General features: G+C 35.4%; 1 long non-coding RNA gene across 1 annotated transcript; it reads left to right on the forward strand.

Moving 5' to 3' along the window:
- The first annotated feature begins 295 nt into the window (after positions 1-295).
- On the forward strand, positions 296-6,848 carry LOC118499992. Its single transcript, XR_004902514.1, has 2 exons — positions 296-462; positions 6,773-6,848. It is a non-coding gene; the product is annotated as an uncharacterized LOC118499992 (long non-coding RNA).
- Positions 6,849-12,879: the final 6,031 nt, after the last annotated feature.

Genomic DNA, 12,879 nt, shown 5'->3' on the forward strand with positions numbered 1-12,879 from the left:
CTTATAAAACTCAATGCCATAAAAACAAACAACCCAATTTAAAAAATGGGCAAAGGACCTGAGTAGACACTTCTCCAAAGAGGACATACAGATGACCAATAAACATATGAAAAGATGCTCAACACAGCTAATCATCAGAGAAATGCAAATTAACCCTCAATGAGATCTCACCTCACATGTGTCAGAATGGGTATCATAATAAATCAACAAATGACAAGTGCTGGCCAGGATGTGGAGAAAGGGGAACCCTTCTGCACTGTTAGTGGGAATGCTGATTGTTGTAGCCACTGTGGAAAGCAGTTTGGAGATACCTCAGAAAGTTAAAAACAGATCTTTTTTTTTTTTTTACCTAGTGATCCCACTTCTGGGATTATATCCAAAGGGACCCAAAACACTAATTTGAGAGAACATAAACATCCCTATATGCATTGCAGCATTATTTACAATTATCAAAATATGGAAGTAGTCCAAGTGTCCATCAGTAGATGAGTGGATAAAACAGTTCTGGCCAAGATGGAGGCATGGGTAGATACACTTTGCCTCCTTGCACAACCAAAAGAAGGATAACAACAAATTTAAAAACAAAAAATGACCAGAACTGCCAGAAATCGTACTGTATGGAAGTCTGACAACCAAGGAGTTAGAGAAGAAAGATTCATCCAGATCTGTAGAAGGGGTGGAGGTTAAATATAAGAAAAGAATCTTAAAAGCAGCAAAGAAAAGCAGACAGTTACCTACAAAGGAGTTCCCATTGGCCTCAGCTGATTTCTCGAAAGAAAACTTGCAGGCAAGAAGGGGCTGGAAAGAAGTATTCACAGTCATGGAAGGCAAAGACCTACAACCAAGATTACTCTATCCAACAAAACTACCATTTAAAATGGAAGGGCAGATAAAGTGCTGCCCAGATAAGGTCAAGTTAAAGGAGTTCATCATCACCAAGCCCTTAGTATATGAAATGTTAAAGGGACTTATCTAAGAAAAAGAAGGTAAAAAAAAGTAAAAGATACAAATAGTGAAAAAACAACTAACTCACAGTTATTAACAATCAAACCTTAAAAAACAAAAACGAAAATGAGCTAAGCAAACAGCTGGAACAGGAACAGATTCACAGAAATAGAGATCACATGGAGAGTTATTAGCAGGGAGGGGGAGGGGTGAGAATGGGGGAAAATGTACAGGGAATAAGAAGCATAAAATGGTAGGTACAAAATAGACAGGGGAAGGTTGAGAATAGTATGGGGAATGGAGAAGCCAAAGAACTTACATGTATGACCCATGGACATGAAATAAGGGGGGAATGCTGAAGGGAATGGGAGTACAAGGTGGAGAGTAGTAAAGGGGAGAAAATAATGGGACAACTGTAATAGCATGATCAATAAAATATATTTTAATGAACAACCATGGGACATTTATACAATGGATTACTACTTGGCAGTAAAAAAAAAGAAAATTTTACCCTTCATGATGGGACAGATGGACCTAGAAAACATTATGCTAAGTGAAATAAACAAGTCAGAGAAAGACCAATACCATATGATTTCACTCATATGGGGAGTCTAATGAACAAATTGAACTAACAAGGAAAATGGGGACAGACTCATAGATGGAGAGCAGATGATAGCTAATGGGGAGGGAGGTTGGGGGTGGAAGGAATGAGAGAAATGGAGAAAGAACTCATGGTTGTGGACAACAGTGTGCTGTTTGAGGGAGGAAGGGAATATAAGGGGGCTAAATGGTAATAATACTGGGAATATAAGGGGACTAAATTGGTAATAAAAATACAATAATACAAATAAAAATTTAAAAAACCCCTAGGAATAAATTTTACCAAGGAGGTAAAAGACCTGTACTTGGAAAATTACAAAACCTTGAAGAAAGAAATTGAAGAAGATATATATAAATGGAAGCATATACTATGTTTGTGGATATAAAGATTTAACATTATTAACATGTTGATACTACCCAAAGCAGTCTGTTGATTCAATGCAATTCTTATCAAAATACCAATGACATATTTCACAGAACTAGAACAAATAATCCAAAAATTTATATGAGACTCCAAAGACCCAAAAGATAGCCACAGCAATCTTGAGAAAAGTGAACAAAGTTGGAGGAATCATGCACTGGATATCAAACAATACTACAAGGCTATAGTAATCAAAACAGAATAGTACTGGCATAAAAACAAACACATAGATCAATGGGACTGTATAGAGAGCTCAGAAATAGACCCACACTTATATGGCTACTCAATCTATAACAAAGGAGGCAAGTATATACAATGGGGCAAAGACAGTATTTCCAATAAATGGTGCTGGGGAAACTAGACAGATACAAGCACAAAAAGCAAATGACTATTTTCTTACACCATTGACAAGAATAAACTCAAAATAGGTTAAAGACTTAAATGTGGGTTCTAAAACCATAAAACTCCTAGAATAAAACACAGGCAGTAAACTGACATTGCTCTTAACATTATATATATTTTTGATATGTCTCTGTGGGCAAAAGAAACAAAGGAAAAATAAATAGGACTACATCAAAATAAAAATTTTTACACTGTAAAGGAAACCATTAACAAAATGAAAACCTAGTAAATAAGAGAAAACAATTTCCAATGATACATCCAATAAGGGGTTAATATTAAACATTTTTAAGTAACTCATACCACTTAACACCAAGAAAACAACAAATCTGGTTTAAATATGGGCAGAGGACCTGAATAGACATTTCTCCAAATAGGACATAGATGGCCAATAGACATATGGAAAGATGCTCAATATCACTAATCATCAGGGAAATGTGAATTAAAACCACAATGAGATACCATCTCACATCTGTTAGAATGGCTATTGTGAATAAATCAACAAATAACAAGTGTTGGCAAGGATGTGGAGAAAAGGGAACCCTTCTATACTGTTGGTGGGACGGTAAATTGGTGGGTGCAGCCACTATGGAAAATAGTCTGGAGTTTCCTCCAAAAATTAAAAATAGAACTATCTTATGATCCAGCCAATTTCACTGCTGGGTATGTATCTGAAGAAATGCAAAAACACTGATTCTAAACGATATATGCACCCTTATGTTCACTGTAGCATTATTTATAATAGTGAAGATATGAAAGCAACTTAAATGCTCTTTAACAGATACTTGGATTAAGAAGAGGTGCTACATATATACAGTGAAATTTTATTTGGCCATAAAAAAGAATGAAACTACCGTATGCACCAACGTGGATGGACCTGGAGGGTATTATGCTAAGTGAAATAAGTCAGATAGAGAAAGACAAATACCATATGATTTCACTTATATGTGGAATCTAAAAAAACAAAACAAACAAACAAAACTGAAACAAACTCATAGATACAGAAAACAAATTGATTGTTGCCAGATCAGAGAAGGGTTGGGGGCCTGGATGGAAAAGGTAAAGGGATTAAGAAGTACAAATTGGTAGTTAAAAATAGCCACAGGTATATAAGTTATGGCACAGGGAAATAGTCAATAATATAACCATGTACAGTACTAGGTGGGTACTTGATATATTAGGGGGACCACTTTGTAAGGCATATAATTGTCTAACCATTATCTATACACCTGAAGCTCACATAATGTTGAACATCAACTGGGCTTGAAAAGAATGGTTCTGTCTATAATTTGCTTTTCCAAGTTCTATACTCTCATTTTTAATAGCCTGTTTTAAAGAAGTACAGACCTTTCAGATGGGATCTGAAATGATCACAAATGGTCTCATTCCTGCTTCCTATATGTCTCTCTCATGTATAGGGGTTTCTTAGTAAGCAGTGTTGAAGATGAATATTTGATAGAAGATTGGACTCCAGGATGTTTTTCAGCTCCCTAAATCTTTCACATCTTCTACTTCTAGAATTTCTGGAAATCAAGCAATATTGCAGTTTATGCTTCTTATCCTTCTTAAACCAGGTTAACATGTCATTCTAATTAATATATTTTTTTATTCATTTGTTGCTGCAAAACATTTATTTCTGTGGTTTAGAATGAGTCTCCGTTTTGTCTCTGTGTAGTGTTAAAAAAGGCAGGTGACAATGTATCAATCTAGTGGCAGCACTGGCCAGCATATCTGGAAGGTAAAAACTGACTTCTTTCAAGTAAGTTCTAAAATGAAGCGGAAAGAAACTTGAAACATTTCTGAAAGTTGCAAGCGTAATGATTAGGAGTATAGTGAAGATATGAATAAAACAAATTGAATCTCTTCCCTCAGACCTCAAGTTACCCTAGGCTGGCCCCTTCCGTGCATCAGAGGGGAGCAAGCCGGCTTTCAGCACCTTTTCACATTAAGCTGCAAATCCGTGGCTGCTGGCACTTGGCAGGTGTTGCTGAAGTCTTTCTGGGTTTTGATACTGAGGCTTCATCTAAAGTATAGAAAAGTTTATTAAAGGAATATGGAGACATTCAGATTAATGATATATTTTGAACACAAGATTTTAAATCCTGCTTAAGTTATTGATCATGTCTAAGCCCTGTTATGTAAATTCCAGAACTTCTGAGATCAAAAGAGACAGACCCAGCTGTTTTTATAATAGGGGTGCAGGTTTGGTCTCTGTGGACCTGAGCGTAACATTTGGGCTTATAAATGGCCCCTTTTTTCATAAAGCAATGTGTATGATGCTGTGCAACTCTAAATATATTTTTATTGCTATATTTATCCTTATAGATAAATGGAGATTACTTGAATATAATTTTTTTAAACATGAAAGTTTACATAAATTCTTACTTGAATAGATAGTAAAATTATTCTTGTAAATTCCTTCAAAATAAATTGACCTTTAAAGAGTCTGGGGAAGCTTGGTTGTCATGTCTGTGGTCTGTGCAAAACTGCTCGTTGAACTTTGTCCCTCATACATAGGTGAGATGACAATATATTTATCTCAAGTAACTAAACAAAACCAAGAACTGAAGACTTTACAGAAGTTCATGCAACTTCTGAGATATGGAAGTGTTGAGGACAGTTAAATATGGATGTGTTGCATGTTCTTCAGATAAAATGTCATTTCATTTGAATGGGTCCCATTGTTTCTAGGTCTGGTTATTAAAATGATGATGGTTCAGTACTACTGAATTCTAAACAGAAGGTAAAAAATAGGCAAAAGAGAAAAGGAAATAAGCTGACTCATTTAAGCAAAAGGAAAAAAAATTAATACCCCCACTGGGACCTTGCCCATTTCTACAGCCTTCGAGCAGCTGTATCAGTTGCTGTCAACACTATTTATGTGGGAAATTGAACTGATATAGTTAAATTGGTTCTGCAATATAATTGTAGCACAATGAAGCAAAATAGCCTACCCAGGGTACCCAATACCATAATTAGCTAGAAGTCCAGACATAATGTAAAACCCAGGAAGGCGACTTGAAAACACATAGGGAGGCATTTCAAAAGTCAAGTGAGACAGGGTGTGAGAAAAGGAAGTTTTTCATATTATAAAATTTAACATGATAATCTGCTTTTAGTCGTGTTTTCAAGTTGGAAAAAAAAAAGAAGAATGATTTTGAAACCCTGCTTTTTCTTTCACCAGTATGGGATAAGAAAGGTGTAATTCCTCAACATTTAACGGGCAGTGACCTGGAGCATTTGGAACTGGATTTGGTCCCGGAAACGAAAGCTGGTGGGTTGCTGCTCCAAACATATTCAGAGCTGTGTCCGCTTCCCTTATAAAGCATTTATTTCTTCTTCCATCAGGCAGGATTAAGATAACTGAAGATCGAGATAATTGAAACCCTATGGACGGACAAGCTTATTTGTACATTTGCTAGAGTAATGATTTCTTTTATTACTGACAAAGAGAAATACAACTTCCAGTTATTTTATCTTCTTCTTTAACATCATCTTTTCACCCAGTATCTCAGCTCTTGATTCACTCTTATAACTTTATCCAGTATATTTCTAAGTTGCTGCTGCTGTAGGGTGGTGATAAGTATATAATTAAAACATTATTTCCTCACCAGAGAATTAAAATCTGCCCACTTGTAATGCATGTGTGATTGTGCACACCAAGACTGTCATACACACTTAAGACACAGGATGCAGATTGATAGGCTTCTGAACAAATGTATACATGTTTATTCTCCAGTAAAAAAATACACATTCTATATGTGTATATGTAGTTTTTTTTGTTATACTGTTTGTATATTCATTTCTACATGGTATATTTCATACCTGGATATTTCTTTTAAATAAGTTATTAAAGGGAAAACTAAGTGGATTATGTTAATACACAAAAATAAACATGGGATCACTGGGTTAAAAGGCAGATCTATTTTCAATTTTTTGAGGTATCTCCATACTGCTTTGCACAGTGGCTGCACCGGTCTGCATTCTCACAAACAGTGCAAAATGGTTCCCCTTTCTCCACATCCTCACCAGCACTTGTTGTTTGTTGATTTATTGATTATAGCCATTCTGACAGGTGTGAGATTCATTGTGGTTTTAATTTGCATTTCTCTGATGATTAGTGATGTTGAACATCTTTTCGTATATCTCTTGGCCATCTGTATGTCCTCTTTGGAGAAATGTCTACTCAGGTCCTTTGCCCATTTCTTAAATGGGTTGTTTTTTTGTGTGGAGTTTTGTAAGTTCTTCATAAATTTTGAATATTAACCCCTTATTAGATGTATCAGCAAATATGTTTTCCTGTTTTGTGGGCTGTCTTTTTATTTAGAAACCCAAAACACTAATTCAAAAGAACAAAAACACCCCTATGTTTATTGTAGCATTGTTTACAATTGCCAACACATGGAGGCAGCCCAAGTGTCCATCAGTAGATGAGTGGATAAAACAACTATGGGACATTTACATAATGAAATACTACTCAGCTATAAAAAAAAGAAGAAAATTTTGCCCTTTGTGACAGCATGGATGGACCTGAAGAACACTATGCTAAGTGAAATAAACCAGTCAGAGAAAGACAAAAGCCACATGATTTTACTCACATGTGGAATCTAATGAACAAACTGAACTAACAAGTAAAACAGAGACAGACTTAGAGATAGAGATCAGGATGACAGCTATTGTTGGGGGGCAGGGTAGGAGGTGGATGGGTCAAGCCAAAAGGAAAAAGGACTCATGGACATGGACTACAGTGTGGTGATTGCAGGAGGAAGGGAGATATAAAGGCGTTAAATGGTAATGGAAAAAAATACAATTAAAAATAAAGTTTTTAATATTTCTCTCAGCAAAAAGCAAACATACATGGGCATTAATGTTAATGTTTGGTAGCGGCCAGGAATGAGCAGCTAGAGGGGAAATAAAGCAGGGCTCCTGCCCAGTACAATCTAACAAAGAACTTAAAACAGGAGGTTAGAAACAAAAGGGAGACATGTCTCACCTGTCCAGCAGTCCTGAGCCCAGGCTGGTAAAACTGGCAAGCGTTCCAAACATCCCAGGCCAAAGGATGATAATGCAGGAGGAGGGGAGCTCTTGATATTCTGTGTGTATTATCCCCACTAGCTGGGAAAGAAAGGCTTCGTAACTGTCCCAAGGTCTGGATGGGAGAGGAGGATGGGGAATCTATAAACTGACTAAAGTAAATAACCGCTGAACCCTCAAAGTCAAGACATTCAGGTTAGCTGAGTGCCCACTTGTAGCCTCTGCTCAAGTGTATAGAAAAAATTTACTAACAAACTTATTACCTTATTTTCTCCATATATTTAATAAGTAAACTTGCTATTTCATTCCACTATATGTGTTTTTGTTTGTCTCTTAACTGAATTCCTGTCTTGTGAACAACATAAGAACAGAAGAGGGGGAGTCTCCTGACTTGGGTTTCCCCAGTAACATTAGTATGCTGGTAATTTCTTTTAAATATAAAATTTGTTGCTGAAGTTTTTTTTGAATCAGACTTATGAGGTAATGTATTTATTTGAATTTAAAACATTAGGGAATCTGACTTGGGGCACATATTTATCTTTATTAAATTATCATATCAGTTATCATGGAAAGCAAGGTGAGATACTAAGTATGAGCACTAATAAAGATTACAATTCACATTGGTTGTCGTGTTCTTAAGCTAGCACAGTAGAGTGGGGATGCAATCTTCCCTTTAAAATATTTTAGAATTCAAATATACAGCAGTTGCTTTGAGGCATATTATGACTGGTGTGGTTCAGTTGGTTGGGCATTGTTCCACAAAGCAAAAGGTCATGGGTTTTATTCCCCATCAAACCCATGGGGAATCAAAGATGGGGTGAGTGTGAGAGGCAACTGATCATTGTTTCTCTCTCACATCGATGATTTTCTCCCTCTCTTTCTCCATCCCTTCCCCTCTCTCTAAAAATAAATGAAATATTTAAAAAAATACATTTATCCTTTGTGGTTTCACTGTTCCTGTAATCACTATCGGTTATGATGGAGGTAAACATAGCCTTTGATTTTTCCCCATGTCACGGACCATTGAAAGAAGTCTTCCTTCAAAATCCTCCAAAAAACCCTACTGCTATACAGCTCTTTCCTGCTTTTCTAGATACTCGAATGTTATCCAACCAACTTGCAAACTGCACAAACTTACTTTAACTTATTCTTGCATTCTTGTTCCTCTTGTACAGATTTACTTTTTTTTAAAAGATTGTATTTATTTATTTTTAGAGAGGGAATGGAGGGAGAGAGAGAGAAAAACATCAATGTGCGGTTGCTGGGGGTCATGGCCTGCAACCCAGGCATGTACCCTGACTGGGAATCGAACCTGCGACACTTTGGTTCACAGCCCGAGCTCAATCCACTAAGCTATGCCAGCCAGGGCCAGATTTACTATTCAAAGAAATTAATAAGCAAGTGTGGGGAAGCAACTCACATTTATCAAAAGTTCACTATATTTTAGGCATTTTTTTAGCAGTCACTTTCTTGAATCTTTGATTTTATCACCCAACTGTTCATTTCTAAATATTATAATTCAGTTCTGTTGAATACAACAAGCAAAAATACAAAGAAATTTTGATATGTCTTTTAAGTTTTTTTGGTCTGCATGCTTTCTCTCATGTCTTGTATTTCTTTCTTTATAATTTACATGTTGAAGACTCTAGGGCATTTTGACTTGTAGAGTTTTCTGGTCTGGATTCTGTGGGTTGCATATTCTTGGTACACTTCAGTTTGTTCTTCTGTCCTCTGTATTTCCTGCAAACTGGCAGCTGGATCCAGAGGCTTGTTAAAGTTCATGTTTTATCCCTTTTGCAAGTCTGTTGGAAGTGGTGCATTCTTTCACTAATACATGCATCGTGTCAGATAGTTTCACACTGAGCTGTAAGGGAAACCTGCCTATAATTAGGATACTAGAAATAGTATCACTTGGTTACCAAATAAATAGTAGGTAAGGTAAATTATGTTATATAATAGTTTTTCCAATTAATAAATCTAAAAAGATTTGATAGAATTAGAATATGGCAAGTTTACAACTCTGAATAATTAATAGATCTCTATGTGATCAATAGCAGCAAGTATCATAAAATGGGGTTAATTATTTGAATGGTTTTGTAAGATGAAACTCAAAAAGTTTAAATGCTTGAAAACCTCCTGAATAGCTAAGCTGATTTGTCAGTTTGGTAAGTCTGCTTGATTTTAAAACCTATGCTTTGACCAGCAGAAAGCCTTTAGATTGTAAAAGAAAAGAACTATTGATACTTAAAAACATACATTTAATATCATTGAGAAACAAGTATCCAGTTTTGAGTTTATATTCAAAGTCATAAAAATGACTTAAAATTGCTTTGCATTTTTATTCTTCAAACATATAGTAGAGCAGTGTTTTTCAAATTTTTCCCCCATTATCATTCCCCTAAGGAGACATTTTAGAATTTTTTCTTCTGATTGCTCCCCTTCTGTGAAATTGTAATTTATCTGTCTATGTAGTGTCACTCTTTAGAGGGCCACAAAGCATTGTGTATAACAAGAGTTCTTGCCCTCTTGGCGGGGAATGCTGCCCACGGTTGAAGCTGCATGATACAGATTATTGCTGTTGCATTTCACGTCTCACCCCACCCCACCCCATTTGTTACCAGCTACTTAGGGAGCAATCACAGCTCTGGGCCTGGGCGAATTCTGCCTGGATTCTGGTTCTACCACTTGTTGCTTATGAGCACTAGAGCAAGTGGCATAACCTCTCTGGGCCAAGTTTTCTCTTCAGGAAAATGGGATTATAATTCCTAACTCAAATTTGTTGTGAGACTTAAAAAACGATGGTATCTTTAAAGTGCCTAGCAAGAACCAGCAGAATGCTCAGACTGTGAGCCCTTCTTCCTTTTTCTGAGGAACTATCAGCAGACTGCATTCTCTGGGGATGATGTGAGAGGCATCAGATTAGAACTTGAAAATCTTGGGTTCTGGGACAAACTAAGAGCAACCTAGATGTGTGTTTTTCTTCACTGTAAAGTGAGAGTTTATCTCTAAGTTCCATTTTAGGAATTTTAGCATGTGATTTTATAATAGCACATGAGGCTTTCCCAGGGCCATAAAAGAATTTATCATATTTAAAGGTTTATTGGCACTTTTAATCTCAATGCCACTAATTTTACAAGGGTGTTTTCTTCTTCACACATTCTTCAGAACCTGAATATTAAGAGTTAGAAAAACATACATATAGCCATGAGTGGAAGAAATTTTACTTAGACTAAAAACTGTATTCCCTAGTGATTTTTCTAAGGATCATTATTCTGAATATGGATGAAAGAAACTTAGCCGTGCTTCTAATTTTAGTGCAGTTTTAGCTATTATAGACTAGAAAGATAGGTGATATTAGGTGGTCACAGTTTAATTTGGAAAATAAACATTAATTAGCAAGTAAATAATTTCTTTTCTGTGTACTGAACTGTTAACACCAACCATGAATCAGTGCAAGAGTAGAAAGAGGCAAAACACGGGGAGGCAAGCAACCTCACCATAGACGCGATCATGTCTCACTGGAAATACAAAAGAGCTTGAGTAGGTAGTATAGCAAAGGAAAAACATGGAGATAGATTAAAGCTCCTCTTGTATTCTAGGCATTATATTTTATGTGTTATTTATATTTATTTTTTGGAATTATTTCAGACACAAATTTTTGAAGAATACTCTAATGAATAAGCTAAGTATTCACAACTGGCTTATCCAAAGGAAATGTGAACCCAGTTGAAATTCTTCATGTGTCCCAGGGATGTAAAGAACAGCATAGAGAATATAGTCAATAATATTGTAGTAACTGTACATGGTGTTAGATCGCTACTACAAATGTCACTTTGTAAAGTATATGATCATTTAACCACTATTCTGTACAACTGAAACTAATACAAAATAATACTGAATGTAAACTGTAATTGAAAAAAAACCTAGTCTTCCTCATTCTTTAAAGATCCCTTTTATGAAAGAATGTTTGTGTGTGTGCATGTATGCATACATATACATTTGTATGTGTGCACATATATGTATGTGTAAGAAGAGAATGGTTACTATTTATGACCACCAATCAGACCTAAGGATGAATATACATATGAAATGAAATTTTATGTTTGGCCTTTCTTATCATTTGCTACTAGCTTAACTGAAATCATGTATGTGGATAAAGATTTCTATTTTAAATCTTTGCAGACCTAATACATTTAGTGAGAATTCTCATTAGCTTTAAATAAGGGAACAAAACTCTGGGAATTTGGTAAATTTTGTATCTGCTCTTACCACAGGAACAACTTATATTTGGGACCTATATTGCATTTGAATTTTGTCTTTAAATATAAAATAAATGAGATTCAGAACTTGGTTAAGCAAGACAATATGAATCATTTTTGAAGATATTCATTGTGGTTTAAGGACTTTATAAGATGTGTCAACACATTTCCTCGTTCAACAGCAGTTTATTATATTTATGTCATTGTTATGTAAATTACGTGGTTGTTATAAGATGCTGAACATACTTGGTTCTTCCTGATTGGTGTCCAGTGGGGTCAGAACTGTTCCATTAATCCAAGTAAGCACGTACATGTGAACTTTTGCCTCAAATTTTTCTTTTAGTTTTATAACCACAAAATGTATAATAGTAATTAGTTTTTCCAGGATGTGCATTTCAAGAAGATTACTGCCTCAGGTCATGGAAGTCCTATGATATTTGGCTGAGACCCAGATGAGTAATTGCTTAGAAATGTTCTGCATCATGCATTGGGATACTTTGGAAAAGAGTTGCTGCACCTTGAAATATAGATTTTCTCCTAAGAACCATAAATTCAGCCTTGTCTCAAACCCCAATTCAGATAAACTCTGAAAAAGGAATTAGCAGTGGCCGACTAGGTTTTGATACTGTTCAGTTTTTTAAAAACTCTGTGAACAAGCAGCATTTGGTGAGAAAATTTCTCTAGTATGTATGTTAGACAGATATTTGAATGTGAAATTACTTATTCACCACTCCTCAAATGGTTTCATGTTTTTTATATTTTAAAGATTTTTTTATCAATAAGGAAAATGTGCTCAACACAATGCACAGTAAGACACTGCATGTGCTCTATAAACGGTAATTTTCTTTTGCTGTTGTTGTGTTATTCTTTGAATTGGTGTATTCTTCAAATATGACAGTATGTTATCTCATAAGACCTTAATTGTTGTTCCACACCTTTCACATTTGATATTGACTTAAATATCTCTCTTGTTTTCTTCACGGTCCCTCAACCCAAAGAGCTTTAAATTGTATTCTGTTCACTTAGCCTTTCCTGAATTAAGATATTTATTTTCTCTTACATAATAATAATGTTTACATAATAATAATGTTTAGTTCAGCAAATGTATTCTGTTTTTAATTCCATGGGTTTCAGAAGTGAATTTTTCTCTCTGATTCTTAATATTGAAGCTTCTGTTATCTTTTGACCAGATTTTCTTTTCATTTCCCAGTTTTCCTCCTT

The sequence above is a fragment of the Phyllostomus discolor genome, chromosome 1 (genome assembly GCF_004126475.2).
Source record: "Phyllostomus discolor isolate MPI-MPIP mPhyDis1 chromosome 1, mPhyDis1.pri.v3, whole genome shotgun sequence".
In the NCBI taxonomy this organism is placed as follows: domain Eukaryota; kingdom Metazoa; phylum Chordata; class Mammalia; order Chiroptera; family Phyllostomidae; genus Phyllostomus; species Phyllostomus discolor.